General features: G+C 39.2%; 1 protein-coding gene across 2 annotated transcripts in view; it reads right to left on the bottom strand.

The window, feature by feature from the left end:
- The window catches only part of ACOT7 (acyl-CoA thioesterase 7), a 1,240,110-nt gene that overhangs the window by 357,015 nt on the left and 855,281 nt on the right, over positions 1–27,814 (bottom strand). The window lies entirely within an intron of this gene.

Here is a 27,814-nt window from a genome sequence, read left to right as displayed (position 1 = left end):
GGGAGGGGTAAGTAAGGGGTAGTAAGGGTTTATTAGAGTTCAGCGAGGGTAAGAGTAGGGGATAGTAAGGGGTAATAGGGTTCAGGGTTGGGTAAGGGTGCAGGGAAGTAAGAGATTATGGGTTCAGTGTGGGTAAGTATGGTGTTGTGAGGATTTTTTAGCATTCAGAAATAGGTAAATTAAGGGTATATTAAGGGGTAGTAAGGGATTGTTATGATTCAGGATTTGTTAACCCCTTCGACGCTCATGACGAGCTGGGCTCGTCATGAGGTAGCCTCCTGGCACGCTCATGACGAGCCCAGCTCGTCATGAAACATGGGAATAAGTAAATCCCAGCGTACGGGGGGAAATCATACCGCACGCATGCGGTTAAGGGTGCAGGAATGCAAGGGGTTTAGGGTTAAGTGTTTAGTAAGGGAAAGGTAAGGGTATGGTGGATTAAGGGGATTTTTTTAGGGTACCGGATTGGGAGGAGGATATAGACAAAATGAAAAAGAGGTTTTGGGGGATCAACCATGTTGCATACCACAAGTTGTAAAGGCATGCGTGGTAAATGCATGCATGGTAACAATTGATGTTCCCAAACAAAGGTCAAACACTCATTTGCAGCATGGAAACTGGTGCTAAGAGTCAGAAGTCCCTTTGTTTCATGTGGGGATTTCCACACAGGATTTTTGAGGTTCACCGAAGGTTCTTGCACAGTGTTCCTAAGACACTGATGTGAATCATCTGGTCTAATTGTGTGTACGTACATGTCAGTCAAGCATGGTCCCAGATGCTGATAAGATTTCAGTTTTGGTCTGTGATATTTTTTTCTTCAACTTTCAGCATGGCAAAATATCTTCCATAGGTAGAGCCAAATCTCAATCTCATATATCTTTATATATGGTAATTCACTTTTTCTCTTTTCATTGACAAAGCAACTTTGATATACATGGACCACTTGTAGTTGTCTCCTAGAAAAAATATACTTGAAAATGATGAACTCCACTACTATTTGGAAGGATATATTTTGTCCATATAATCTGATGGGTAATTGATAGAAATGGAATTCCTAGATGAAGGAGGTATGCATCCAGGCAATGAAAGAAACACCACTCTACTCAGGGTAAACTAGATAAACACTAAAAGATAACCTGTGCTCACCCTCTTGTAGATTGTCACTGAGCAGTCACGCTTATCTACAGAGGAAATGTGTAAAGTATTTGTGCAACACACACATACAGAAACACATTGAATACACCAGAAAAAGACTCCACAGAGGTAGTGAAATAGCGAATATTTATCGGAGTAAAACAGAGCCAAAAACGACAACAATCCAATCAGTAGAAGTTGAGATATGAATTTTTAGAGATTAAATGCAAAAAACAATACTTAGAAGTCACTATCAGTCAAAAGGTTACTTGTGGTCGTGAAGGACCGGTGCAAAATCAAAGTTCAGGCTGACTGCGATGGACAGCAGTGCGGCTGCAGGACCCACGCAGGGCCCGCTGAGAAAGTACAGTTGGATGGAGAAAAGCATCAATGCTGAGGATTCAATGCATCGAACCTTCCACGCAGCTGGGTCACTGCGTCGTCATCAAGCTTCACCGAAGTGAAGGCAAAGTGTCGTTGTTGAGCCATGCAGAGCGCTGTCGTCGGGCCGTGCAGGCTGTGGAACTGCTGTCACCAAACACCCTCTGCGTCGAAGGGTGATGCACCAGTTTTGTAGGAAACAGCTAGGGAACTCACTCCTGAGGCCCAGAACTTGGAGAGTGCACAAAGGCAAGGGTAGGACTCACAGACGTGAGGCTGCTTGTCACTACCAGGACGTACACAGCATACAAGTACATGTCCTACCTTTTACTAACATAGCACCATGCCCTTAGGGCTAACAAAGGCTCGTCTTAAGGGTGAATTATATGTAATAAAAGGGGAGTTTAAGATCTAGCAAATAGTTTTAAATGCCAAGTTAAAGTGGCAGTAAACTGCACATAAAGGCCCTGCAGTGGCAGGCCTGAGAAAGATTTGAAAGGCTACTTTTGTAGGTGGCACAATCAGTACTGTATACACACTAGTAGCATTTGAAGTGCAGGCCCGGGGTATATGGTATGCCACTTTAAAAAGGACTTACAAGTAAATCCAACATGCCAAACCGTTCTAAACAGCTTATACCACATTTAGAGGAGAGTGCACGTGCACTTTAGCACTGGTCAATAGTGGTAAAATACCCAGAGTCATAAAGCCAACAAAATGGAGGTCAGACAAATAGGAGGAGGCAAAAATTTGGGGTGACCCTTCAGAGAGGACCATTTTCCAATAATAATCTTAATATAAAATTGGCATAGAAAATGTTTGGTTCAGTCAAGATTTTAATCTGCATCACTTTAAAAAAAACATGCCAGCAGATGTATAAAACCTGCCTAAAGAAAAGAACTTAGGGGGTCCATTAGGATGACGGGTGGACTTTGTCCGCCCGCCATTCCATCACAAAAAGGGACCGCCCGCCATAAGGGCGGGGGTCCCCTGGGGGACATTAGGATGTGCCCGCCACAGTGGCGGGCACATCCAGCATTCCTGTAATGGTGGTGGGCGGAGCAGTCAGCACCGCCCGCCACAATGCCAGGAAGGCATGCTGTGCACTTCAATGCACAACATGACAGGCACCGCGCGGTGCTGCCATGTTGTGCATGGAACTGCAGGGGGGTACCATAGGTACCCCCGATGTGCACCCCCCCCCACCCCACCCCGAGTCCCTGGGGGCCTGCATCGGGCCCCCAAAGCAGACTCTGCATGCCTTTTCGTGGCGGAATGCCCATTCTAATATGGCTGGCGGTGTCTGATAGACACCGCCACCATATAGAACCCTTTACCGCCCGGTCGCTAGGCGACCGGGGCGGAAAAGCGGCGGAGGGTCTTTCCATCCGCCGCGGACCCCCCAGCCATAATATTATGGCGGAGGTCATTCCGGCACGGATGGCGGGCGGATCGGCGGTGGCAATCCGCCCGCCATCCTAATGGGGCCCTTTGTATTGATTTTTCAAAATATGTGCTGAGCTCTGCTGCTACTATAATAAATAAGTTGGGCCTTGATAAGCAGCAAGTAATATAAATATGTGTCATTTAGGCCACTCTATGTAACTATATGTTTTATCTGCTCCTTTTTTACATACTGGTTATTAACATGTTCTTGGATTTATTTTAAAAATAGGGTGTAACAGGGTGTACCGCTTTAGAGCTACTCTGTGCACACCTTGTTTTTAGAAATACCTTTCTATTGCTGAATATATGGTTAGTATGGTTTTTTACTGCCCTAAAAGAATTCAATTTAACGGTAGATTTCTCTGGATATTGCCTTGCTGCTCGGCGTAAACTACCTGTCAGAAAATGTTACTGGATATAAGAACTTTTTATCTCTGTAGGTTTTTCTGTTTAAGGAAAGCAGGAGCTCTGTATTATCTAATGCTTTCTCTTAAATGGGCCATTGGTGTGTAGATAAGTGCTGATATTGAGATTACTCATAACCTGATAGGCCATGCATGTGCTTCTGTGCGTGCTGTCAGATGGCCACAAATATTTACGTATTTAACCCGATTTTTCGGTGCTTAGAAATAAACCCTGAAATGTTTTGAATTTTTTTAAATTCAAAAGAAACACATACATGAAGTATTCACAATGGTTTTATTTCCCTATCCTTTTACTACTTTTAGCATTAAAAGGTTCTCTTTTCCCTTAAAGAAATGTACTTTATAATACGTTTACGAGTGTTTATTGCAATTACAATAAATAGACGCTACTTTAGGATAATCTCTTTTCTGGCTTTGAGTGGTCTAAGATCTTTTTGAAGCCTACAATACTGTTTGAGCTTCCTACCTACCTTTCCTGTATTCGGTCATCTAATTTCAGGATAAGAAAAAGCACATTTGACCACATGACCTAATTTCTCAAAAAAATCTCCAGATTTCTTATATTTGATCTACTGAAATTCTGTTTAGTTGGGGACCCTAAACTTTCAGCTAAAAATTAGGTTCTCGGAGTACTTAGTTCTGTCAGTGGTGGTCGCCACCAACAAAGGGTGGTGAGGCAGTTGGGGAGAGCGCGGGGTGGTAGAGCGAGTGCTGGGGGGAGGGGAGCGGGGTGTTACACGGGACAGTAAATAATTTTAAACACTTACCTGACGCCGCTTGCCGCCTCCCTCATCGTGTCCCTCCTGCTGGTCTCTTCCTGGGTCCCAGTAGCCCATGGGGCAGACTCCCAACCAATCACTGTGTTGCAGAGCATCGCAGGGATTGGTCTGGGCGTGCGGAAAAGACACCCTGCTCAGACAAGCGAGTCTATGGGGTTTTTTCCAGCCCAGCTGCTGAATGCAGCCTGGCTGGAGAAACCCAAGTGCGCATGCGTGTTTTGGTCAGCCTAAGACAGCCAGCCAAACACACATGAGTATTTAAGGGGTGGACATGCACTCCTCCTCCATCCGTCCATTGCCCGACCCTCCATGCACAAGCTGGCAAACGATAAATAAAACAATGCTAGAGCATCATTATATTTTTTGTTTGCTGGCTCTGCGCCAGGCAGTGAGGCGACGCTCCTCCGCCATTGCGGAGGAGCCACCACGCTCCTCCGCCATTGCGGAGGAGCCACCACTGGTTACAGTGATACCTCAAAAATGCTAATCTCCCACCCACCAGCAGCCAAGAAACCCAGACGGAAAGTTGTTCACCTCTTGGGACTTGATCCAGCGGCCTATAGAAAATATATCATAAACAACGCTACCCAATTTCATAACCTATAAACAAAATTCTATACTAAATATGGACCCATTTATAAACCTGACATATTTTGGGCCTACTGAATCAGGTGGTCAGATTAAATCTATATATACATTATCTACAAAATATATACAATTTTATACATCTGTGGAAAGAATATTGACATTAGAATAAAACCTAACCATTTAAACGACCACCATTGGCGACGTGATCTAGCTAATAGTAACCTACACTCCTGAATAACCAAGACCAGCTTGTTTGTCAAAAGTAAGTTTTTATTTACTAAATTATGGTATATAAATTGATAATTTTATAAATGAATTTTATTAGCATTGAAGCAAGCATGATTGTAAAGAAACGTGAGAAAAATACAATTTAAACAAGTGAATCAAATTTAAAGTGAATATTTAAAGTTTAGCATTTCTAAAACCTAAGTCCCTAACTGAACTAAATAGATAGAAATTAAAGTAAAGTTCTTTGAGGATTCTTACGTGCTCCACGCAATGTCCGACAGCACTTCACCCTCATCGGAAAGTCAGAAAGCAGCAGCCAGCCCATCCCTAGGGGCATGACTTTTTATACCTTTCTACGCTAACTAAACTACGCAAAGGAAAGTTTTCAGAAATCTTCGACGTCCCATTGGCTGAGAGTGACAAGTGACATGTCACCCACATTTCAAAAGTTCCATTAGGTCACTTTTCTTAAGGACCATTGTCTTTTCTGTATGCAACCAGGAGCTTCCTAGGTTTGCTACAAATGTCTCATTACTTCCAATTGACTTCCACGGATGCCAAGTTAAGGACTGACAAAATGTTCTTTTTCGACCTTGGCCATGTCCGACAGAATGATGATAGCACGTCAGCTTTTGCTTTGTGAACGCAGTTTTTGACGAACATTTTATTTCAGAATGGGCGTCTCGTGACTTTTGCAGAAGTAAAATTCAACTTTTTGTAGCTCGAGCAGACTAGGCCCAAAAGCAGGCAACTTATGCTTTCTAGTATAAAACAAACATAAGAAAAGTATTAATGTAAGAAATAATGTAGATTCTGTATCCACCCCAAGATTTACTAATTAATTAACCCACCCGATTAATCAAATGTTACCTAGCCAATGCAAACAAATAAAGCAGCGTTTATATCTACCAGTCTTCGATAATCCATGAGACTTATATGCACCTAGAATAGTGGAAATGACATCACACAGACAAGGAAAAGCAAAACAAGCACATGCTTCTTTTAAGTTTGCAGCAGTTAGTAATGACAAAAACGAAAACAATAAATTATTTTATTATTTTGCACGAACAAAAAGATGCAACAATTATGCACGTTTATGAGCACACATGTTAGTCCCCCCATGTGTAAAGTTTAATCTAAGTTGTATTAGCACGACATATCACAAATCATTAATATTATTATTCATGTTATGGAAATGTGACTTCACGAGTTTAAACAAAATTTTGTTTTCTATCTCGCTCCATCAACTCCCTCATCTGGTGATTAACAAATCACCACACCAGCACTCAAAATTTTGGTAAATTAAATTTCTAAGAAATCGATTCAAATTCATTTGTATCAGTAAACCTAAAAATCTGTTTCTGCATAATCTTTGGAATTAGCATAACGCTCTCTATGTAACTCCTGTAATTCGATCTCCCTTTCTTCTTCTTTTCTAAGTTTATAGATTCTTTTCTTTTCTTTCAATTGTTTCTTTCTTTTATGTAACAAACAACCTATTTTGGTCAAAATAAAAATGAATATTATTACAATCAAAGGTGCCAAAATCTTGCCAAGAATTGAACTTCCGATATCATGAAACCAGTTTTTAATTGCTTGAAACCTTTTTGAAAGTTTCTCTGTAAAATCATCTTCTTCTAAAGGAATTATCTCTGAATGCATTTGTGTAATATTCTTAATGTACATTTCAATATTCTTACTTTCGTCAGGTATATATGTACAACAATGTTGTACATGTAAAATGCCACAGACTCCTCCCTCTTTTGCTAGGAGTATGTCTAAAGCAAGGCGGTCTTGAATTACCATGGATCTAATTGCAATAACTTCAACATTCACTAATTGAAACCCATCAGCTGTGTCAGTTGATAATCTATCAACTATAGTGGATAATTTTCTAATTCTCCCTGCGTTTAAGGTTATACCAACAAAAGGTATTACTGCTTGAAAAATATCTCCCAGAACTTCAGTAAATGTTTCTCTTTTAACTCTATTTACATAATTATGAATTTTAAACAATCCTTCTGAATCTCTGTCAACATGAAACACTTTAGGAAAAACAATTCCCACATAACAAGTTCCATACCAGTGGTCTGGAAGGTTGTAGTAGGCTTTGTCACCACAAACAAAATAAATCCCAGGAAAAATTGGATCCTTTCCACCTTTGAATCCCCAACCTCCCAAAATCTGATAAGTATCTTCACAGTTACTTGCACCTACAAAGTAATTATCAAAAAGTGTATTATCTCTTCTAATGCAAAGCTTTCCACTAACTGGTTTGTCTATGTGAATTGCAATATTTTCAAGCATTTTGCCATTTAACTTCTCATCCTCTTTCTGCCAGAAACTTGACTTAGTCTGCTTGACTAATTCATTCCTCTTATAAATTGCTCTTCTCTCCTCAACCATATTCAAAAATTTCTTTCCTTCAGCACTTAATTTACAAGTTAGATTATTTTTATAAGCATACTCATAAGTAAGTTCGTTAGTAACAAGGAAAAATTCTCTCATTTGCTTTGCTTTCTTATGCTTATTTAAAGCATTTTCAATCTTAATATTTGCAAAAATTTCATCATAATTTGAATAGTAATATTCTAAACGTCCAGTTTGATAAAATAAACTAGTTAACACACTACATGTTACAGCATAAGTGAGAGGAAGCATATTATATGTTACTCCCTCAGAAACAGAAGCAGGTAATTTAACGCAGACGTAGCAGTCTTTTGCATCCATTACCTTAACATATTCACTCAATAGCTTTGTGAATGTATTACTTGAAAAATCATCAATTGATTTATCTTGATGAATGTTAGGCTGATGATCAATAACTTTTGTAGACGCACTATGTTTAGTTTGGCTAACCAGAGCTTTGCTTGTTATGTTAACTTTGTGTAATTCTCTATTCATCTCTAAAGGGATAATCACAGCTAAAATCAACCAGAGCAGAATTAAAATGAGCAGACACACCAGAGTCATCTTACAGCATCTTTTAAAAACAGAACACTTTGAAGTGCTCTCCTTAACATAAGGCATTTTTGGTTAGTTTAGCCTCAAAAAAAATAAAAATAAAAATAAAAATAAATTTTAAAATTCTAAATTTATATTTACACCCCCCTTTTAAAATAATTTTTTATTTTTATTTTTTTAATTTTTTTTTTAAAACCCTAAACAAGATTTCTTCGACCTTATGTCATATATAAGTTTTCTTCAACTAAACAGTTTTTCTTCGACCTTTTGTCAACTAACAATTTTTCTTCAGCCTTTTGCCACTTTAATATATCTGTACTTCAATCATTGTCACTAATTTCTTGGATTTCGTTTTCTTCTTCACTACTATCATATATGTCAATAACAGGTGGAATTACTAAGTAAGTCCACTCAGGAGACTTGTATTTTTGGTTTGGTCTTACTATTCTCTTTCCTTTTCTCGATATCACTTCAATTTTTCTTCCAACTCCAACTTCTTTTCCAGGACTCTTTTGACTACTGATTTCTTCAACTTGTTCTTTTGGTTTCTTGATCAATCTGACTCTCAATCTTCCACCAGGCCAGTAGTCTGCTTTTCTCACGTACTTCTTCTTTGGTTCAGAATTATTTGATTCTGACTTCCAAGTCCTTTTCTTTCTGTTTTCACTTTCACCATCCACGTCACTTTCTTCAGTTTCGTAGTCTGAAATTTCAATTGACTCAGGAACTTCTCTATTCGGCAATTTCACTCCTTCAGGAACTTCACTTTGTCTTCCATCACTGGTACTCGGTAATTCTTCTTCCTCCTCTTCTTCAATTACCCCCAACTTCCCAGATTTCGGATTTTCGTTCCTTACTCCAGAGTTTATTTTCTGCCTTTCGATACTCTCCTGGTCTGAAACTTCTTTTTGTTCTGCTTCTTTGTCTTTAATAGAGACAACCGAATCCTCAGTTATCTTTCCCTTTAACAGATTCTCTTCACCTTCAGAATCTATTTCAATGATTTCTAAGTCTTTTCTTGTCAAATTTCCATTCACTGGCACAGTTTCCAGATGTCGACTTTCTTGTCGATCTTCAGAATCTGGAATTATTTCACCTTCTGTTTCGCCTTCTACTTCAGAATCAGAATCATCTGTGGTATCACTTTCAACATCAGAACTCTCAGGAGTTGGTACTGGAATAGTATGACTAGGATGAATCCAGCGTTTCAATCCTCTGCACTTTACAGCATTAGTAGTGATCAAAATTATCTGCCTAGGTTTCTGCCATCTAGGAGCTAGACAATTCCTTCTCCGATGTACTTTCGTTCTGACCCAATCGCCAGGTCTCAGATCATGTGTCAAAACCTTTTCATCTGATTGTGCTTCAGTTCCCACCTGATTAGACACAGAAGTTACCATATCAGATAACCTTTTACAGTAATCCAAAATAGCACTGTCATTTATGCTCAACAGTTTACCTACAGGTACAAAAGCTTGCCTCATAACTCTTCCCATTAAAATTTCATGAGGACTCAAACCTGTCTTTTTATCTGGTGTACTTCTTAATGACATCAAAACAAGTGGAAGAGCATCGGTCCACTTTACACCTGTTTCAAGACACATTTTTCCAATTCTGTTTTTAATTGTTCCATTAATTTGTTCAACCACTCCTGATGCCTCTGGTCTGTATGCACAGTGTATTTTCTGCTCAATGCTCAAAGCTTCGCAAATTAACTTCATCAGTTTGTTATCAAAATGGCTTCCTCCATCACTCTCAATAGTGACTGGAAAACCGTACCTTGGGATGATTTCTCTGAGCATTAATTTTGCTACTGTAATTGAATCACAATGTCGTGTAGGGAAAGCCTCTACCCATCTTGAAAATAAGCAAACAATTACAAGCACATATTTCAAACAATTGTGTAAGGGCATTTCAATGAAATCCATTTGTAACCTGGTAAAGGGACCACCCTCTCGACCAATTATTCCTGTCCCCACCACTGATTTTCTGTTTGGATTCATTTGTTGGCATGACAAACACCTTTGACAAAAAGATTCTGCAATAGTTCTAAACTTAGTATTGAACCATGTTTCTCTGAAAAGTCTAACCATAGAATCTCTTCCCAGATGTGCTGGACCATGATATAATCTGGCCATGTCAGCAATCAAGCAATTTGGTAAGACTACTCTGCCATCTTTGTAAACCCACACTCCATCTTCTTCACGTGGTCTGCAATCTGATCTTAACCACAAGTCTTTTTCTTCATCTTCTGCTTCATTTTGTAAATCTCTAATTTCATGCCATGTTTCTACAACTGTTGTTAGCATTAATGAATTTGAATCAGTTTCTTTACTTCTCTCCCGATTGTAAGAATAATTTTTTCTTGCGCAGTATTTAGCTGTTTCATCTGCGAAGGCATTTCCCTTGGAAATATAATCAATTCCTTTAGTGTGCGCTGCACACTTAACAATGGCGATTTCTTTTGGCAATTGTATTGCTTCAATTAATCTCCTAATGAAAACTGCATTTTTAATTGGTGATCCTGCTGATGTCATGTATCCTCTCTGTGACCAGAGTTGTCCATAATCATGCACAACTCCGTACCCATACTGACTATCAGTAATGATGGTAATCTTATATCCTTTGATATTTCACATGCACGAATTAAAGCAATTAATTCAGCAACTTGTGCTGAACGAACTCCTTCAAGACATGATGCTTCTTCGACATCTGTGACTGTACAAACTGAATATGAAGCTTTTAAGACACCTCCTTCGGATCTTAAGCATGAGCCATCTACAAAGTAGACAAAATCCGATTCAGACAAAGGTCTGTCTTTGATGTCTTTTCTTGGTTTAGTGCAGAATTCCATGACATCTAAACATTCATGTTCTGTTTCAATGTCATCAACAATTTCAGAATCAGGCAGTAATGTAGAAGGATTCAGATTTAAACATCTTGAAATCGAAACATTATCTGCTCCTAGTATGATTTTCTCATACTTTGTTAATCTGCTACTTGTTAAATGTTGAGTCTTACCTCTTGTTAGTAATATTTCTACTGAATGAGGCACAAAAACTTTCACAGGAAATCCCATAATGATCCCCTCACTTTGTTCGAGGCTAATACTTGTAGCTGCAACTGCTTTCAAGCAACCTGGTAATGCTTTTGCAATTGGATCAAGAACTGCAGAGAAATATGCAATAGGTTTCTTTAAATTTCCGTGTCTCTGAATTAACACAGATAATGCACATCCTTCTCTCTCACTACAATACAGTTCGAAATCTTTCTCATAATTTGGCATACCTAAAGCAGGAGCTTGGCATAAGCTCTTTTTCAGGTTCTCAAAAGAATCCATCTCAGCATCATTGAGAATAATTGGATCTTTTACATCTGACTTTGTCAGTCTTTGTAGTGGTTTTGCAATTACTGAAAATCCACTTATCCATTGTCGACAGTAACCTACCATTCCCAAGAACATTCTGACCTGTCTCTGTGTTCTTGGTGGTAACATTGCTTGAATCATTTTTATTCTCTCTATTGTTACTTGTCTTTTTCCCTTTGCAATTCTGTGACCAAGATATTTTACTTCTTGTTTGCAAAACTGTAGTTTTGCTGGGGACACTTTATGTCCTTCTTCTGCAAGGCGATTTAACAGAATTATTGTGTCTGTCACACAGTTTTCTCTTGTCTTTGCAGCTATTAACAAATCATCAATATATTGCACTAGCGTAGACCTACCAGGTAAGTCTAGGTCTTCTAATGATCTTTTTAACAGTTCATTAAAGATTGAAGGACTTTCTGTATAGCCCTGAGGGATTCTTGACCATCCGAGGGTCTTACCTTGGAATCTGAAAGCAAAGATTTCATAACTGTCTGGATGTAAGGGAACAGTAAAGAATGCATTGCAAAGGTCAATGACTGTATACCATTCAGCATCATGTGGAATCTGGAATAGAATTACTGCTGGATTTGGAACCACAGGACAACATGGAACGACAATTTGATTAACCTTTCTCAAATCTTGTACGATTCTAAATGTTCCGTTAGACTTTTTAACTCCCATAATTGGTGAATTACAAGGACTACTCTCCATTTCTTTTAATACACCTTGCTTGATTAATTTTTCAATTATAGGTGTAATACCTTCAATTGTTTCTGTTTTCATTTTATATTGTGGAATGTTTGGAAATTCTATTCCCTGTTTCAATGTAATTTTTACTGGATCTACGTTTTTCATCAGACCCATCTCATTTCCAGTAAAATCCCATATTTCAGATTTCACTGTTTCCTTGAGTTCTTCAGGTAAATCCTTTTCTTCAAATGCAGGAAACAATTTTGTTTCTTCTGCTTCCATCATCATCATTGTCATTCTGTATAAACCATCTTCCTCCATTGTTTGTAACTCAACTCCATCAGGAGAACAATATATTCTACAATTCATTTTACATAGGATGTCTCTGCCCAATAGATTCACTGGACTACTATTACAAACCACAAATCTGTGTTTGTCTCTGTAATTTCCAATTTCAACTGGTACTGGATCAGTTAAGTCAGTTTTAATTTGCTGATTACTTACTCCGACAACTTGGATGGTATCCCCAGAGAGAGGTAGGTTTTCAATCTCCACTGATCTAACAGTAGAACGGGTAGCACCAGTGTCCACTAGAAAAGTGATGTCTACATCATTAACTTTCCCGTTTACAAAAGGACCAGACTGGTCAACCTCAAGAGTGGCTCCAACAACACACTCTTCCTCCTCTCTCGGGCACCGTCAGCAATAATCATCAGAATCGCTGTCTTGACTTTCTGTTAATAAAAACTGTTGTGAAGCATTTTGCATTTGAATTCTTTGCTGCTTTTGCTGTTTTTGTGGTTTTATTACCTGTTCACTTCCCTGAAATCCCACGTTTGGATTATATTTTTTAACTCCCCCACAATTCGGAAAAGGTGGTTGTGGCAATTGGTCTTGACGATTATTCACCTGTTGCTGTTGCTGTTGCTGCAACTGTCGCTGAATATTTAATTCGTTTAACCCCTGTTGCATCTGTAGCTGTCGCTGCAGGTCAACACCATTCTGCATCTGTGGATTCAATAAGGGATTCTTTAAGTTTTTAGGAGGATGAGGACACTCGTCTCTCCAATGTCCAATTTCGCCACAATTAAAACAAGGTAATCTTTGCTTCAACTCCTCAATCTTTGGGCTAAATTTCTTTGGGAAATTATTACTTTTAAACTTTCCTTGTATCTGGTTTGTATTTCCAGTTTGAACAAAATTAGTGTTCTTATTACCCATGCTGGCAATTTGTTGCTCAGCCACTTTTACCTGAGCCCACATGGCTTTCTCCTTGAGCTTTTTCTGTTTTACTTCTATTTCATCACTGCAATACTTAGCCTTTCTTAGAATATCATCTACAGATAGTGATTGCCATCTGACAATGCTATTTCTGATCATTTCTCCAATTTCAGGTTTTAGTCCATAAACAAATCTATAGACAAAATGGCTCATGTCTTTTTCGTCTAATTTTTCATAACCACTGTATTGTTTAAAGATTAACAGTAGTCTTTCATAAAAAGAATGAACTGATTCTTTTGTTTCCTGTTCTGTCCTTTCTATTTTAACCCAATCGACTTCTTTCGGTGGAATTTTGTTTTTCATCCAAACAATTACTTTTTCATAAAAATCCATTACAAGTGGATTTGGAGCACCTGTTTCTTTGATTCGCTCAGGTTCTGTTTTTGGCCAACTAATCGATATCTTGCATTCTGTCCAAAGATCTGATGGAACTACAATACCAAAAAATCCATCTAAATCAATCCACAGAACTTTTGACACTTTGATAAATCTATCGACTTGCCTGTACCACTCAACTGGTTTTTCCCTCAATTTCGGAAAGTCATTTGTAAATAACAGAATGTCCTGTCTCGACCAAGGGACATGAACATATCCTCCACCTGCAATTTCTCTCATTGGAAATTGTTTTGACAATTTTTCCAATCTTTCATCTTCCTTCTTTTTCGTCCATTTTACTCTCCATTTATTCAGTTCTCCTAGCTTTTTGATATAGACAATCAAATCTTTTATATGTACTATTCTTCCCATTGAGTTCAAACTCTCAATGTCACTTTCTGAAAAGTCTAATCTGTAATGTTTCGCAAAATTCTTTTGTTTACTCACATCGATTTCAAGTTCTGCTGCTAGATCCTCTAGTTGATCATATTTATTTTTTGTTTTCCACTGAATGCTTTTACAAATGAACAGTAGTTCATCATCTCGATAGTAATTTAAACTATCAGGACCGATTGTTCCAATTATTAATTCTTCGATATTTGCTTTTAATTTGGCCACATCAAGTTTTGGTGTGGTTACCCTGACTTCAGGACTCCCTATATCTGATATAGCACCCATTGGTGTTTTTGGAGATAAATCCTCATTAAAGGTTAAATCAGGCATTCTCGATTTAGAAGAGTTTATTTCAGATAAGTCTGAATAAAATTTTTCAGCAGTTTTTTGAATTTCTGTATTTAAAGGAATAGTTAATCCTGTTTTGTTTGTTTCCTTTTGGTCAAATACAGGCTGAACAGGACCAATCGTTACTGGAACTGTCACGGCTTCCATGCCTTTTGTCATTCTTTTTATTAATTCTTCTTTAGATCTTAAATATTCATTATAATCAACATCTTCAACATTTCTTGCCTCTCTTGTATAATTTTTTGGAGCTTCTCTTGCCCTTGGAGCCATTGTAAAATGTCTACCTTCATTTCGAGCATTATCAAATTCTGGTCTTCTAGGAGTTTCAATGATTTCACAATTATTTGGATAAAGTTTAGGAGCTTCATTAATTGGAGGTGCACTCGGTGAAGTTTCAGTAGAAACCACCGGAGTAGACCATGATCTAGGAGGTCTCAAAGGCTGATTCTTTCTAGCAGTTGTATATATTTCTTCCATAACTGCATCCTCAGATTCACTTTCCATAGATTTCCCTGTAGGAGTACCCATTACCATTTCCTGAATTAAATATAATCCTTCACTCATGTTTCCCTGTCTCCACATTCGCAATCTATCTTCATGAGTTTCTCTTCTCCAAGGTGGAATTTTAGAAGGTCTTTTAATTCCACTAGCTTCTCTTTGTAATTGATACATCTCGTCTTCCCACTCAACTAAAGCTTCAAATTGAGTTGGTCTCGGTTTCAGTACAAGAGCGTTCATTTTCTCTCGTAAATTTCTCAAGACTTTTACATTAAATGAACCATCATCAGGCCAAGTTAAAACACCGTCGTTCTTTGTATAGCGTTTCCAACTGTCGAACCATAAGACAGTATGATATCCATATTCACCTTCCATATACGCTGCAGGTGTTTTATACTTATGAAGTAATTTACCACCTCGCGTTTCGATTTTCTTATCAGGTGAAAATAAATTCTTAAATTTCTGAAATAATGTTGGCTTTTTCTCAACATGTTTAAAATGATAACTCATTTTTAAGAGTTAAATCTAATTCACAAAATCGTTCGTAAAATATTTCCGGGATGTTCCGCAAAACAACCAATCCGTGCGCGAAACACACCAACAAGCCAATGACAGTTGAGCTACGTCACTTTTCTGCTCAACCAATAAATTTGGAGTTTTTCTGAAGGACCAATCAGCTCACAGGTCGTCAGAGACTCAAGAGCCAATCAGAATATAGCTTGTGACGTAGGTCACCCAATCCCAGTGCGGCTCTGTGACGTACACAGTAGCTGCGGTTTCTCGTTTCTCACTCCTGGCGCTTACCCCTCCTTCACAAAATCTTTTCACAGCGCCATTTTAAGAACACTTTCCAGTGTAAATTAATTCTTAACAATGACTATAAGGACAACATCTGTTCGTTTCACTATTTAGGATAGTTTACATACATTCAAGTATCCACACTTCGGAATAGACGGCGCTATTCACACTAAGGATAATATTCAATTGTCAGTAGAGTAACCTTACCCCACCCTTCTAACACGTATAATTATGAACTCGCTTTGCCCTGAACCCACCGCGAAGTGACAGTTCTAAGAGTTCCACTTGAACATAAAATACAATTCAAACTCGCACTTTCACACTGAAAATTCCCTAATTTCAAACACACATGAAATCCGTACAGGACTCTCACCTGTTTATAGAGATCATGCACCGTTAGTAAAATAACGACGTTATCCGTACAGGGCTCTCACCTGTTTATAGATATGAAACATGTACCCGTACAGGACTCTAACCTGTTTATAGATAGTCATGCACCGACGCTAATTTACCCTTCACTCAAGCTCGGATATAACTAATACTCTTATCACAGTGAGTTTTATGGAAGGCGCTTTGTCCCTATTCTCATGCTGCTTTAATTTCTTAGAAAACCCTCACTATACAAGATTCGCACCTAGCCCTAAAACTGTGCTGCTCGGCGACAACACTATGGTACACGGCGATACCTCTTGTGATACTCGGCGATATCACTACAAACAGAACAGATGGCTTGTGTGACTAACTTCTCGCCACACAATCTATACCGGTATAGCTTACAGATAGCACGAAAAACGAACTCAACATGTGTTAAAACATCGATCCTATTTCCATACCATAACGCTTTAGTAACCCTTAGCAACCAACATATTACCTTGGTTACTCTTAGCAACCATCAATTTCTGCTACCAGAGAATTGATCCAGCGGCCTATAGAAAATATATCATAAACAACGCTACCCAATTTCATAACCTATAAACAAAATTCTATACTAAATATGGACCCATTTATAAACCTGACATATTTTGGGCCTACTGAATCAGGTGGTCAGATTAAATCTATATATACATTATCTACAAAATATATACAATTTTATACATCTGTGGAAAGAATATTGACATTAGAATAAAACCTAACCATTTAAACGACCACCATTGGCGACGTGATCTAGCTAATAGTAACCTACACTCCTGAATAACCAAGACCAGCTTGTTTGTCAAAAGTAAGTTTTTATTTACTAAATTATGGTATATAAATTGATAATTTTATAAATGAATTTTATTAGCATTGAAGCAAGCATGATTGTAAAGAAACGTGAGAAAAATACAATTTAAACAAGTGAATCAAATTTAAAGTGAATATTTAAAGTTTAGCATTTCTAAAACCTAAGTCCCTAACTGAACTAAATAGATAGAAATTAAAGTAAAGTTCTTTGAGGATTCTTACGTGCTCCACGCAATGTCCGACAGCACTTCACCCTCATCGGAAAGTCAGAAAGCAGCAGCCAGCCCATCCCTAGGGGCATGACTTTTTATACCTTTCTACGCTAACTAAACTACGCAAAGGAAAGTTTTCAGAAATCTTCGACGTCCCATTGGCTGAGAGTGACAAGTGACATGTCACCCACATTTCAAAAGTTCCATTAGGTCACTTTTCTTAAGGACCATTGTCTTTTCTGTATGCAACCAGGAGCTTCCTAGGTTTGCTACAAATGTCTCATTACTTCCAATTGACTTCCGCGGATGCCAAGTTAAGGACTGACAAAATGTTCTTTTTCGACCTTGGCCATGTCCGACAGAATGATGATAGCACGTCAGCTTTTGCTTTGTGAACGCAGTTTTTGACGAACATTTTATTTCAGAATGGGCGTCTCGTGACTTTTGCAGAAGTAAAATTCAACTTTTTGTAGCTCGAGCAGACTAGGCCCAAAAGCAGGCAACTTATGCTTTCTAGTATAAAACAAACATAAGAAAAGTATTAATGTAAGAAATAATGTAGATTCTGTATCCACCCCAAGATTTACTAATTAATTAACCCACCCGATTAATCAAATGTTACCTAGCCAATGCAAACAAATAAAGCAGCGTTTATATCTACCAGTCTTCGATAATCCATGAGACTTATATGCACCTAGAATAGTGGAAATGACATCACACAGACAAGGAAAAGCAAAACAAGCACATGCTTCTTTTAAGTTTGCAGCAGTTAGTAATGACAAAAACGAAAACAATAAATTATTTTATTATTTTGCACGAACAAAAAGATGCAACAATTATGCACGTTTATGAGCACACATGTTAGTCCCCCCATGTGTAAAGTTTAATCTAAGTTGTATTAGCACGACATATCACAAATCATTAATATTATTATTCATGTTATGGAAATGTGACTTCACGAGTTTAAACAAAATTTTGTTTTCTATCTCGCTCCATCAGACTGCATAGTGGGCCATAGCCCAATATGCCTGTTTCATAAAGACACAAAATGGCTCAAAATTGTAAATTAATAACCACACAATAAATTGGTTGCCTTTAATATAAACATCAAAGCAACCATCAACTAACAACAACATGCAGGTCCACCACTCTAAAGAAAATCAATGAGGAATCAGACGTTATAAAAAGAAACTAGCAATAACTTGTTAGGTGTAAAGCCCGGAACCACTACCGGCATCACAAAGCTCTGTAATAACACCTGTACTAGCACGTAAACACGGTAGTATCTAATGAATGCAAGCAAAATGATGCATTTTGTATACGTTAATGGGAAATCATCCTTAAATTCACAGTAACGTCAGCATCACATGATCCTTACGACTCCAGTAATTCAGAGTGGGTCTTTATTTTCTACGGTGCCATAAAAAAGCATCCTGCTGAATTAACATGTACTTCAGGTAGCTAAGTGAGAACAGTGAAGGAGAAATTAAAACCTCACTGGCGGATAGCCAGGCTCATTTACATTCTCCGTGAAAAGGCAAGCTTAGCACAAGTGTTCCGGAGCATAATGCACAAGGTTAGAGGAAAACTTTGAAGCAATAATAAGATAAAAGCCTACACACTTAGAATTTCTAAAAATCAGAACCCCCCCCCCCCCCCAAAGAGGACGGTTTGTGACATACATTTACACCTGCGACACTCAAGTCGAAATATGTTCTAGTCAATGCACAGACAAGGCTATTGCAGTTGAGAAAAGAGATACCTCTGAAATGGGCATATTTCATAGAATTGCAAATGCTACCACAGAACCTAAAAAAGTTAAAGGGTAGCTCGACACACTATTTTGGCATAGGTGGCAGGTATGAAACATGTGAATCAGGTGGGGTGCTGGTCACAAGTCCTTGGAGAAGGTTGGTAGACTGTCTTAACATTCCTTAATGGCTTTCTACAATGAAAACATGCAGATGGTGAAACTGAACCGCAAGGGCCCCTACAGAATAGAAAACCATGATATTACAGAATATAACACAGCAAAGAGGAAAAAGAAAAAAATGTACAGCTGTTTCATCTCTTGATAAAAGGCAGACCAACTAGTAAACCAACCATTTGTCGATCATGAAGCAAATTTTGATTTGATCACAACGGTAAAGGCTCGATGAAGTATGAATTTTCAAAGGCAATATAAACAAGCATTTGCAATGCAATAGGTCCCGCATTTGCGAGAGTTTAAGCTATCCTTTTATTGATGTTTTAAAAACTAACAGGTAAATAAAAGGCATTGGCATTTACAATGCCAACAGCTCAAACTCTCGCAAATGCGAGACCTATTGCATTGCAAATGCTTGTTTTTTCTGCGAATGGTGGGAGTAATTGCACAAACTACATATTTTTCGGAATTTCATGCAAAAAGTGTAACTTGAAATTCACAAAAATCATGCGAATTACGCCAGTTTAATTAAAGTTTCAACCAGGACTAATAATTAAATAGACTACATTAAATGTTTATGTACACATGCACTCAAACACACTCACACATGCCATACACTCTTAACGGCTTTCAAAGAATATATTTTCAAAAACATGGTTTTAAATGTGCATGCAGACATATGATACATGGTATGAAGACACACAAATCCACATTCACGTCAATACGCAAATACATAAGAATTCCCATGCCTGCGCATGCCAACACACACTAGCTCAAACACGCACACTCCACCTCACCTTCCACCCCCTCCTTCCCCCACAACCCTACAGGCACTGGCAGGGCCCTAGCCCCTTCTCCTTCTTGCCGTACTACCTGTGACTGCACTACTAAAGCGCCTCCTTCATCTCGATGTGGACGCTTGGTGATAAACGACAAGGAATATTGATGTAAAAAGATGTACACAGACATAACCAGGCATGTAAACAGCTACATTGCAGCAAATATTGATAATGATTTATATGTATATATATATATATATATATATATATATATATATATATATATATATATATTCACTGAAAAAACCATAGGTTATAGACCATATATAGTTAGGAATTAGCATTTACAAAACCTTGAAAATTCACTGAAAAAACCATAGGTTATAGACCATATATAGTTAGGAATTAGCATTTAAAAAACCTTATTTTACTCACACAAAACCATTGAAATTCCATATATAGTTAGTTGCACTAACTATATATCGCGCACCCGCAATCCACTGCTGATGATGTCACATATTACATCATTCATGACATGGTCAGTGACATCACTGATGACATCACTGATGACATCTCAAATGACATCACTGATGAGATCACTGATGACATCATCCAGTGACTGTGTGTTTCTGTAAAGTTTAAATATGTTTTACATATTGAAGAATGAGTAGATGTATAAGTGTCTGGACGAAGGATTTAGTAGGTGCATGACTGAATGTATGAGTGAGTGATTAAATGTGTCTCACTGAGTGCATGGGTTAGTGACTAAACTGTCTTAATTTGTGCATCATTATGTCTGTTGTTCTGTAAACTGCTGCATGTGTTGATCAGTAGCTATATGATTAACTATATGGGTTATTGATTGATTGTCCAAGTATTTGTATAGGAGACTGAGTGTGTGTGTGGCTGGCTGGGAAGTGTGTGACTCTGTGCAGATCAATGTGTACTTGTATCAATGATTGTATAAGAAAGTAAGTATGTGTTAGTATATGTTTGAAAATGTAAGGAGCTCTATGTTTAACTGTATAGACAAGAAAATGGAAGTGTGATTGATTCTTTACAGGACTGACTAGGTGTGTGAGTAACTCCATGGATGAGTGGCAGAGTGTAAGTGTCTGTATAGGTGTATGAGTGCATATGATAGTGTTGTAAACATGAGTGATTGTATGTATGAATGATTGTATGGGTGAATGAGTGAATGTGTGTGTAGACGTAGGAATCAGTGAGTGCGTATGTAGTAACTAGTATTGGTGTGTCAATGGTTTCAAAAATTATACTCTGTATTTAACACTGGGTGTAACAGAGGTTATATTAAAGTGTGAGGAGATGCATTGTATTGTCACATTAATGATATCATCATTGATGTGACCATTGATGTCAAATGAGATATCATCAGTGATGTCATTTGAGATGTCATCAGTGATGTCATCAGTGATGTCACTGACCATGTCATGAATGATGTAATATGTGACATCATCAGCAGTGGATTGCGGGTGCGCGATATATAGTTAGTGCAACTAACTATATATGGAATTTCAATGGTTTTGTGTGAGTAAAATAAGGTTTTTTAAATGCTAATTCCTAACTATATATGGTCTATAACCTATGGTTTTTTCAGTGAATTTTCAAGGTTTTGTAAATGCTAATTCCTAACTATATATGGTCTATAACCTATGGTTTTTTCAGTGAATTTCAATGGTTTTTTAATAGCAAATATCATAAGCTGTCGAATGTCAAGTACGTGGTAAGTAAAAACATTTTCGTGTTTATGCACACTGATCTGCTTTGAATGCTACCCCCCACCCCTCATTTCTATTAGGAGTACTCTCTCTTTGCAGATAGTGAAGGGTAGTTAACGCAGCCCTTTGCCCCCTTTGTAATCCGTCGTGCCTGCTTCTCTCTCCATTTGATTGATTGTTCTCTTTGGTTCATTCTCTATTTACAAACAAGCACAGAGTCAAAATACTCTGTTTAGTCTTTGCAGATAGCGAAAAACCGTGTAAAAAAACAAAAGGAATCGAGCAAAATCAGTAGGCCACTAATGGGATCTCTTTTTGACCTCGCTAAAATAGAAACATTAGGAACAACCTGTTGAAAATAGCAATGCGTATGTACATAAGCGGCGTTCATTTGTGTTCACAGTACCCCTTGTTGATTGTTTGAATCGAGCATTGAATTGTTCGAAGTTGGTTCTCTTAAGGATCTTCTCTGCCTGCAAACGAGGAAGAATAGGAATATTCTCTCTCCCTTTGCAGATAGTGAAGGGTAGGTAACGCAAGCCTTTAACACGTCGTACCTATTTCATTCCTCATTGATTGATTGATTGATGCACCTGTTTCACCCGGACCATTTACTAGACATACGTCATCTGGCCCGACCAGAGAGCACCCCTAGTGAAAAAGACATATGCAATAATAACGAAGTGATCACTGTATCCTGTTAACAGAAACTTTAGCATGAAACAACCTGGAAAGAAAAGAATAGGAAATCGAAAATCAGTAGGCCACTGATGAACATGAACTTTTATTAAACAACGAACAAAGAAACGATAACATAACGTAATGATAAAACCTATTAATGTCCTAGAAACAAGAAAACGTTAGAAATATGCCAGTGGTGAGAGACCAGAAAAACAGTAAGAGAAACCAAATCACCCCTCGCTGTCCCACCGCCTGCCACGCCCAAAAAATCGATAGACTAGGGAAAATGCAAGTCAGTAGAACATCCGCCCCCACTCTGGAAACTTCCAAGGTGGGGCAGGGTTCCGGCTACGCCCAGCCGGGAGCAGCCCATATAAAGCAGGTCCTGCTGCCACGCCTCGGCCAGGAGATCCTAACGTAGGGTGTAGCCGGAGGAGAGGCCGAGACCAGCGGGACCCGGCCAGGGGATTGCCTTTACAACGCTGAACAGTTGCAGGGGGGGGGGAATGTCTCCTCGACCCTCCCCTCTCTCTCCCAGTCCGGCCGCGGTGGCCCTTGAGAGTTGCAGGTAGTCCCGCCACATGCTCTTCCGGTCCGGCCACCAACGGTCGGGGGGCCGAGGCCGACGGGATCCGGCTGCAGCCAATAAACCAAGAAACCCGTTAATGGGGCCAGAGCCAGGGGCGTCCGGCCGACATCTACCGGAAGCCCGGCCCGAAGACGGACGGGACACTTCTTCTTTCTTGAAAAATGGCTGCGACAACACTGGGGGGGGGATGTCTTGCACATGCCTCCGACCCCCCCCCCCTCGTCCTCATCGCCTGGTCCGGCCATAACAAATCTCAAGCGAGACGCCGTGGGATGCACTGGCAGGGAGAGACGGTGCGAACAGGCCTCTCCCGCCTCCCCAGGTGGAGGCTTCCCAGCTGCACCCTCAGCGCTCCAGGCGCCCGGAAAAGGGTTCTTCCACTGTGGCTATGCTGCAACGTCTCGCCCGGCAGGGTGGAGCCCGTCCGCTCATTTGACCCCGCGATCGCCAGTAGCTACCGAACTCTCAAAATGGCGGTCGACCTGGCAAGAGCGGGCCCAGCATAAAGAAATGGCCCGGTCACTGGTTGACTCCACCACCGTAGTCCTCCACGACCTTGAAGATTCTAGAGGAGCCGCGGGAGTCTCCGACCCCCGATGGGGAATGACTGCCATGATCACCCGTGGAGTGACGAAACTGTATCCGCGGGACGTCGGCGCCAGCCTCACTTTGAATTACTAGAATCCTGCAGACCTCACTTCCGGTGAAAGCACAGTGTGACCCGGTAGGAAAAATTGTTGCACCCCCTCCCCTTTTTGACTGATAGTTCAAACCACCGATCCTTTCCTTTGCCCTTTTAACGGAACTTTGGACTGCCTCCCCCTCTTTTACATTTTCTAGAGAAAACAAAACATTAACCACTACAATAGCATAGCAGTTGACACCAGAACTGTTTTCAAATTGAAAACCAACAACATCTTCAACAGAATCCTTTTTGTTTCTGCTGTGACCCTGCTACAGCACAGCCATTGTCCCCAGCAGTAATTCTGCAATGCCGCTAAGAATAGCTGTGGTGCCTACTGGACTCACTCACCCCCGCGGCGCCCCACGCCGTTATTTGCTGGGCGGCAACTTGCTAGACATCACTTTCGTGCCATCTAGATTTCAGCGCGTTCTGCTGCCTTGGAACTATTCGCACAACAGACCGCTACTGACAAGAATATTTCATTATTGGTGCTGTCAATTTCAATAAATCTATTGGATAATTCAAAAGAAATTGCCACGGTCTCTTCGTTGTTTAAATGTTTTTACTGTTTTTGTTTTCTTGTATATATTTATATGTTATTAAAGTTTTATATTCCTACTACTTTGTTGGAGTGCTATATATTTTTAATGTGACACATAATTGTAAAAACTTTGATGTACAAAGAGTCATTCCTGGAATCTTCCGCTTCAGGCTCTGTCCCCTCCCCAATCACAATACAGGATAGTTTTCAGATAGTAGGAACACGTGTGGTGTGACGGATCTCATCGGGTGTGGGCCTTGATCTACTATAACTCCTTTGAAGAGGGGTGATTCTTTACAGCTGGGGCCATAAACTACATCTGCAGGGCTAGCTGATAGCCTGGACAATCGGACACAGAGGAAGAGGAGTGTCAGAGGGTGCGGTAGTGAATAGGGCGAAAGGGAGGTGTCGGGCGGGCACAGTGTGATTCTCAGGGAAGAGCAGCGCAGATGGGGGGAGGTTTATTGCCCATGCATAAGACAGAGAGCGGGGGTGACCAGTGCCTGGGGAAGATGCTTGCGAGGGTGAGGAGCCATGCTACGAATCGACAGCGTGCAGAGAGTGGGTCTGGTCAAGACATCTAAAATGGCTGCCGTGCACGACAAAAGTGTGGCATTTCAAAAAAGGCAAGATGGCGCAGACAATGTTTTTCAACACTTCCTCATTTCCTTCGAATCGAACGTTAACAGACGTTGGGGCATATTACCAAAGTTAAGCGATATTTATCGCTAACGATGCTTACCAACGAATTTTTTACCGCTAAGCATCATCAGAAATTACCGAAGATAAACCTTGCTATTATCAAGGTTTATCACAAATGCGATAATAAACGGCCGCAATGCATGAATATCGCTAAAAACTCAGCGATATTCATACATTACCGAGCTAATGCTCTTAGCCATGTTATCCACCTCCCATTGGATAACATGGCTAAGAACTGCTCAGGGCAGGTGTTACTTTTTGGAGATATTCGCGCTTAGCGCGAATATCTCCAAAAGTTGGTAATAGGAGATAGATATCTTGCATGTTGTAATGCAAGTTATTGTGGTATATGGAACTCATACCATAATCTCTCAGGAAAGCAGAAACTGATCCTTTTGGGACCGCCTAAAAAGGCCTAGGGGGTGAGGAGTACTCTACTTTGCCCCCTTTTCACGTTCCGAACTATTTTATTTTACTCTCTTCTGTAATTACACAAAATACCAGCGATAAGATGCATCGGAGACACACACTGAGAGAAAGGAGGCCGGAGATGAAGAAGACATGTCAAATACACATTGGAGATAATATAGTGGCAGAAGGGAAGTAAATATGAGTAAACTTACCATGTAACATAAAAATGTTGCACTCTATACTATAAGTCTCATTTTATACTACAATCACTTCGCTACAACCTCATAAATTAAAAATAAAAATAAATAATGTCTCAAACAATTTTTGATTTCTAAATATAAATTTATTCTTCAGAATTTTCTAAATTTGAAACAACTAGTAACATGTCCTCATCAGTAATTTCCTCTTCAATCATCTCATCTGGAATCTCCTCATTAAAAGTCTGCAATGATGATTCTTGTAACTCTATGGTCTCCAAACACTCGATAAATTCGCCATCAAGAGATTGATCAAAAAAATCATTCAAGTCATCTCCTCCTTCTGACAATATTTCATTATTGGTGCTGTCCATTTCAATCAATGTAGTGGAATCATTCAAGTCATCTCCTCGTGACAATATTTCATTATTGGTGCTCTCAATTTCAATCAATGTAGTGGAATCATTCAAGTCATCTCCTCCTTGTGACAATATTTCATTATTGGTGCTGTCCATTTCAATCAATCTAATGGAATCATACAAGCCATCTCCTCCTTGTGACAATATTTCATTATTGGTGCTCTCAATTTCAATCAATGTAGTGGAATCATTCAAGTCATCTCCTTGTGACAATATTTCATTCTTGGTGCTGTCCATTTCAATCAATCTAATGGAATCATACAAGTCATGTCCTCCTTGTGACAATATTTCATTATTGGTGCTCTCAATTTCAATCAATGTAGTGGACAATTCAAAAGAAATTGCCACGGTCTCTTCATTGTGAGCCATTTTATTTTGAAATTGCTTGCTGTAAATTGCAGAAAAAAATAATCACTTTCATTTATCGTTTTTAGTAATACATAATATAAAACTAACTTTATCAAGTATTTAGTATAACAGAAGGACTGCAAATAAATAACAGAAAACATTTTTCAAATTATCTTCAAGTGTACAACATAGTTCCCCTTACAAATTAACAACTCACCTTTTCAAAAGTAGGAAAAGTGTTAGTACTGTGTAAATCAAACACCAGAAATTCACCACCAAAAATTCCTCACAAATGTACCTCAGACAGTAGTATCACAAAATGGCTGTGGTTTCCTCTCATTTGACATATATACATAACCAATTAACTTTCATCACACACAAATACAAAACCAAAGTAACATTTTAATTGGTTCTAAATTTCAACACTTTCAAATGTGTTTTCCCCATGCAATTTTCCATAGGACATTTACATACGTCTACAGCCTGAATGGCTGAACGGAATTACACCAAACTTGACAAAATGGTACATCAAACCTAAGAGGTCAGGAAGGATCTACTATGCCCCCTTATGGTCATTTCCCCCTTCGCTTTGGCCTCCTCTTGTCTCTCAATCCTACCGAGAGACAAGATGGCGGCCGCTACGGACTGTTTGGAATGTTGACAGACGCCGGAGAACCAATCAGCTTCGCGAAGCTCCGTAACGCGAAAAGTACGCGAAGCGGAGCGCTGTTACAGATATATATCTTTTTTTGAACGTTAATTTCTCAAAATCCACTGGAGCACATATATTGAGACCTAGCAAAGGCACATCGGGCTACCAGTCCCTAATATTTTGCCAAGTTTCGTGCAAATCCATTCAGCCGTTCGATTATTATTATTTTATTTTTTTTTTGCCCCGCGGAGCCCTTTTAAAACCTCCACATCAAACGTAGGGGGTCAGCGAGGATCTACTATTCCCCCTTATGGTCATTTGCCCCTTCGCTTTGGCCTCCTCTTGTCTCTCGATCCTACCGAGAGACAAGATGGCGGCCGCTACGGACTGTTTGGAATGTTGACAGACGCCGGAGAACCAATCAGCTTCGCTTCACAAAGCTCCGTTGCGCGAAAAGTACGCGTCCTGGAGCGCTGCCCGGTCCGCTGTTACAGATATATATCTTTTTTTAAACGTTAATTTCTCAAAATCCACTGTAGCACATATATTGAGACCTACAAAAGGCACATCGGGCTACCAGTCCCTACAATTTTGCCAAGTTTCGTGCAAATCCATTCACCCGTTCGGGCTAAAAGTGAGGCCAACCGCCCTATGGAAAACTCAATGTTAAAAACACGTTTTGGGACCCCCCTTTTTTCTCAGCCCCCCCTTGACGAACCCCCCCCAAATTTTCAAGGGCTGCTCAGAAACAAAATGTTCCATTTTCCTGAAAGTTTCAGCCAATTCCGTCCACAAACGCCAAAGTTATTAGACATAGAATTTTCAAAAAACCCATAGAGAAAAAATCCTAACTATATATACCTACTGGCGACCGCCAGTAGGTAATATATATATATATATATATATATATATATATATATATATATATATATATATATATATATATATATATATATATATATATATATATATATATATAGTCATACGATCAAGGGCGATTGAGCCTGAAACGCATC

This window comes from Lissotriton helveticus, chromosome 5_1 (genome assembly GCF_964261635.1).
Source record: "Lissotriton helveticus chromosome 5_1, aLisHel1.1, whole genome shotgun sequence".
NCBI lineage: Eukaryota > Metazoa > Chordata > Amphibia > Caudata > Salamandridae > Lissotriton > Lissotriton helveticus.
Note: the sequence above shows the minus strand (reverse complement) of the source record. Positions and strands in the feature narration are given on the sequence as shown.